This window comes from Saccostrea cucullata, unplaced genomic scaffold (assembly GCF_032062105.1).
Source record: "Saccostrea cucullata isolate Sc308-1 unplaced genomic scaffold, CSIRO_AGI_Scuc_v1 ctg2133, whole genome shotgun sequence".
Taxonomy (NCBI): Eukaryota; Metazoa; Mollusca; class Bivalvia; order Ostreida; family Ostreidae; genus Saccostrea; species Saccostrea cuccullata.
In genome coordinates, this window is record NW_026924360.1 from 120,286 (window position 1) to 126,285 (window position 6,000).

The window sequence follows — 6,000 nt, forward strand, 5'->3', positions numbered from 1 at the left end:
ATTCTGTTGAAAATTACGCCAGACGATGGGCTAGATATGAAAAAGAAGACATTGACACCTTGTCAGAATGGATTAAATGTATCAGATCCATGTTAAAGTCACGTATTAAAAGATTGAGGGGCAAAGTGAAAACCATCTATCCTTCTGTGTTCAATAAACCAGAAGTGAAAAAAAAAAATAGATAGATTACACGATCAGTACGTACTGGTTCCTGCCGACAAAGCAGGTAACAACATTGTCTTCGTTTGTAAGGCTCATTATATAAATTGCATTCTAGGAGAATTTGGATTTAATTCTACAAGTGGTAATCCTACATATACATATACTTCTCTTTCTAAGGAAGAAATTCTTCAGAATCACCTATCAGTTTTGAATACTTATAATATTCCACAGAGCCAAAATGAATTTGAACTACCTTATATATATTGGATTCCGAATCTTCATAAGAGTCCTTACAAACAAAGATACATACAGGTTCCAGTAAATGTTCAACCAAGCCTCTTTCATTACTTCTCACTAAAATATTGACAGTAGTGAAGGAAAAACTTCAAGAGTACTGTACTACTATATATTCAAGAAGTGGTGTAAATCAGATGTGGATACTTAAAAATTCTAAAGAACTTTTGGACAATTTGAATCACAAGACTTTACAAAAATCAACAGCATAAAAACTTACGGCTTTTCAACTTTATACACAACAATTCCCCACGACAAATTAAATTCCAGGCTTTTTGATATCATTGACAGCTGCTTCTTCAACAAAAATGGAACTCGTAAGTTTACTTATCTCGTCATTGGTCATTTGAAAAATTATTTTGTTAAAACAGATTCTGATTGCACACACAAGTACTCTGAAGTTGACATCAAGAAGATGCTTGAGTTTCTGATTGACAATATCTATGTGGATTTTGGAGACCAGGTATTCCAACAATCTATTGGAATTCCCATGGGTACAAATTGCGCTCCGTTATTAGCAGGCTTATTTTTATATTCATATGAAGCAGAATTTATGCAAAATCTTTTACGTGAAAAGAAGAAAACACTTGCTGTGGCCTTCAACTCGACATTTAGATATATCGACGACGTATTGTCAATTAATAATGATAATTTCCATTCCTACGTCGACACGATATATCCTGGTGGGCTTGAGATAAAAGATACCACAGAGTCCGTCACTTCTGCTTCTTAGTTGGATATTTTACTTGAAAAAGACACTAATGGTAATCTAACAACCAAGCTATATGATAAACGTGATGACTTTAACTTTTCTATCGTCAACTTCCCTTACTTATGCAGCAATATACCTTCATCACCTGCATACGGAGTGTATATATCTCAGTTTATTCGATATGCAAGAGCATGCTTTATGTACAAACAATTTCTTAAACGAGGTAAATTATTGACAAGGAAGTTGATAAAACAAGACTATCAACAGTCTCCTTTAAAGTCATCATTTCGTAAATTCTAAATTTATAATTGAATGAAATGCTGACTGACGTTTTTCATACCAATTGTTAGTCCATTATTTATACACTGAATTGACCACGGATTTTTTCTGTTATATTTTGATTATGATAACGAGCACACGGCGGGTGTGACCGATCGGCAGGGGATGCTCACTCCTCCATGGCACCTGATCCCACCTCTGATGTTTCGGGGGTCCGTGTTTGCTCTGCTCTTATTTTGTATATTTCTTTAATGGACGTTGAGATTCAATACTGTTCGTTATTTCCATATCCTTCTTGCATATAACTTCAGATTTAACCTCCCATTTTTATGCAGTGCAATGGTACCATGAGAAAAATTTGTTTCCAAACCCGTGTTCTGACAAACTTGTAAAAATAACGTTTGAGGGAGCTTCGAACTCTTAAAAAATCTTCAGTCAATAAGAAACAACCGATTACATCTAATATTAATTCCAAAGTTTTTAATTTAAGAAGTAACTTGTCAGATTTATCTGATTTGCGTATTAGATTACTCTTTGTGCTTGGATATGCAGGATTTTTCAGGGCCGAAGAGCTGTGTAACATCAAAAGACCGGATGTTACTTTTTGTGATACACACATGGAGATTGAACATAGAAGCTCTAAGACAGATATATACAGAAGGGGTAACATTGTACACATTGATTGAATAACATGAATAAAACCATGAGGTTTCGGTTTGTCAACGTGTTTTAGATCATGATCAGCAAATCACAATTCCTCGGATCCCCCTGTCTAACAGAATAAAAACCTCGAATGTATTACGTATACATTATGACAATCCCATGAATTAACTAGGGCTAATTGTAACGGGAACCGTTACAGATGTTCCCCAAACGCTCCCCAACTCCCTTTTGGTGCCATATTCCCTTTAAGCTTCATTAAAAAAGACAAACTCTACGCATTTTACACTTTAACAATGTTTCCCTAAAGTTTACCAAGTATATTCAAATTTTAGCATTTGCACGCGTGCACATGTAAATGCATGTGCGTAATGACCATATTATCTTGTCTACACTATCTATATACATTAATATAATAAAATTATAAAGATTTAATCAAAAAGTATTAAAAACAAGATGTGTTTGTAAACACTGATGCCCCCCCGTATGGCAACATAGCAAAGATTAAGCTTTTATTAAATGCAAATTTAATTAATTGGTACCAAAAGTAGGGTATTCTCACTGGAAAACAATTGTGAAATTTGAAAGTAAGCTAATATTATAGGTTTTTAATAAGTAAAAAAATCTCCAAGGCCAATGTAATTAGTATCAAATGAAATGTCTTGCCACATAAAATACTTATGTAGAGCATGAAAGCCCTAGCCCTAACCGTTCAGAAGTTATGGTTAACGTTTAATTTCTTAAAAAGTAGGTCAACCTCGAAGGTCAAGGTCAAAGCATCAAGGTTATTGTTATCAAATGAAAGGTCTTGTCATAAGGTTCAAATATGTAAAGTATGAAAGCAGTAGCCCTAACTCTTTAAAAGTTATGGTCAAGTTTGTTTTATTAAAGTAGGTCAATCTCAGAGGTCAAGGTCAAAGGGTCAAGGATCATCATATCCAATGAAGGATCTTTTCACAAGGATTACAAATATGAAGTATAAAAGCCCTTACCGTTCAAAAGTTATGGCCAAGGTTAAAGTTTTTCACATGTAAGAAAATCTACAAGGTCAAGGTCAAAGGGTCAAGGTTGTTGGTATCCAGTGAATGGTCTTTTAACAAACATTACATATGTGAAGTATTAAAGTCCTGGTGTCTACTGTCCAAAAGATATGGCCAAAGTAAACTTTTAAAAATTTTCTTAAAAAGTAGGTCAAACTCCAAGGTCAAGGTCAAAGGGTCAAAGTTATTGTTATCAAATAAAAGGTCTTGTCATAAGGAACCTATATGTAAAGTATGAAAGCACTAGCCCTAACTCTTAAAAGTTATGGTCAAGGTTTGCTTTTTTAAAGTAGGTCAAGCTCAAAGGTCAAGGTTAAAGGATCAAGGATCTTCATATCCAATGAAGGGTCTTTTCACAAGGATTACATATATGAAGTATGAAAGCCCTATCCCTTACCGTTCAAAAGTTATGGCCAAGGTTAAAGTTTTTTCACAAGTACCAAAATCTACAAGGTCAAGGTCAAAGGGTCAAGGTTGTTGGTATCCAGTGAAAGGTTTTTTAACAAACATTACATATGTGAAGTATAAATATCCTGGTGTCTACTGTTCAAAAGATATGGCCAAAGAAAAATTTTAAAATTTTTCATGTAAAAGTGGGTCAAACTCCAAGGTCAAGGTCAAAAGGTCAAATTTGGTGGTACCCAAAGAAAGGTCTTGTCACAAGGAATACACATATGAAATATGAAAGTCATAGCTCCACTAAATCAAAAGTTATGGGCAAGGTTAAAGTTTTTGCGGACAAACAGACAAACAGAGAGACAGACAGACAGACACGACAAAAACTATATACCCCCGAAACTTCGTTTACGCATAAATATATATATATATAGATAAAAATATCGCATAAATATGCTTCATCAAGTGTATTTTTAATTTTACCCATCTCACGTGCATGCACGTGCATGCATGTGCATGATGACCTTACCTTTTTGTAGGAGTCCACTATGTCTATCTATGTTCTGAATCCCATCATGTTTGGTTGAAAATCAAGGGAGTTCTACCCATTTAAAGTCTAAGCCAATCAGATTGCAGCACACGTGCATGCGCGTGTTTTCGCGATACCTGCTATACATGATATTGTAGTATATCTTAATGCATGACTATATTCAAAATTTCAAAGCATTTCGTCTAAAAACGAAAGAGATATTGAGATCTTAGTTTCAGCCAATCAGAGCGAAGCGCACGTGCATGCACGTGAGTTCGTGCTAATTTGACCATGTCATATTATCTAGACTATAAATATATCCTTATAGAATAAGTTTCAAAGCATTTCAATAAAAAATGTAAAAGTTATGGCTATAATAAGTATATCAATCATTTCACTCATTTCACGCGCACGCACGTGCATGCGTATGCGCGCAAAATGACCTTCGTTCCGCACACCTACTCTTGACACCTATTAACCCTAAAATGGTTTTAACTTAGTTGGGTGAACAGTTTCTGAGAACACTCGCGGACAAAAAAAGTACCGGAGAACAAAGAAGAAAAAAAAAGAATAACTAGTGCTAATTGTAACGGGGACCGTTACAGATGTTCCCCAAACGCTCCCCAACTCCTTTTTATGGTCATATTCCCTGTAAGCGTAATTAAATAAGACAAACTTTATGCATCTGAGACTTTAACAACGTTTACCTAGAAGTATATCATGTTCATTCAAATTTTATCATTGCACACTTGCGCATGTTAATGCATGTGCGTAATGACTATATCATATTCTCTACAAAATATATATATTTTAATATGCTAAATATTAAAGTATTTAATCCAAAAGTATATAAAAAAAAAACCACACGCTCATTCAAGTGTATTTTTGATTTTACCCATTTCACGTGCACGCACGTGCATACATGAGCATGGTGACCATACCTTTATGTAGAAGTCCATTACATCTATCTATGTTCTAAATCCCACCCCGTTTGGTTGAAAACCAAGGGAGTTATAGCTGTTTAAAGTTTCAGCCAATCAGATTGCAGCGTACGTACACGCACGTGTATGTATGTGCAGGGTGACCATACCTTCTTATAGAAGTCCCTTACAAATATCTTTGTTCCAAATCCCAATCTGTTTGGTTGAAAACCAAGGGAGTTATAGCTGTTTAAAGTTTCAACCAATCAGATTGCAGCATTCGTACACGCACGTGTATGCATGTGCATGGTGACCATACCTTCTTGTAGAAGTCCATTACATATATCTATGTTCCAAATCCCATCCTGTTTGGTTAAAAACCAAGGGAGTTATAGCTATTTAAAATTTCAGCCAATCAGATTGCAGCGCACGTGCATGCACGTGATTTCATGATAATTGCTACATATCATTTTGTAGGATATCCTAATGCATGGCTATGTTCAAAATTTCAAAGGATTTCGTCAAAAAACAAGAAAGGTATTGAGACTTTAGTTTCAGCCAATCAGAGCGTAGCGCACGTGCATGCTTGTGAGATCTTGCCATATTGACAACGTCATCTTGTTTATACTAATAATGCATCCTTACATTATGAGTTTCAAAACATTTCATCAAAAAATAGAAAAGTTACGGCAATATACATTATAGTGGTCATTCTCGTGTTGCACGTGCGCGCTCTTGCAAGCACGTGCGCGCAAAATGACCTTCGTTCCGCAAATCTACATAACATGTCTACTGACCCTAAAAACATTTCACCTTAGTTGGATATGTAGTTTACGAGATCATTCGTGGACAAAAAAGTGCCCAGGAAGAAGAAAAATAATAATAACTAGTGCTAATTGTAACGGGGACCGTTACAGATGTTCCCCAAACGCTCCCCAACTCCCTTTTGGTGCCATATTCCCTGTAAGCTTCATTAAATAAGACAAACTCGATGCATTTGAGACTTTA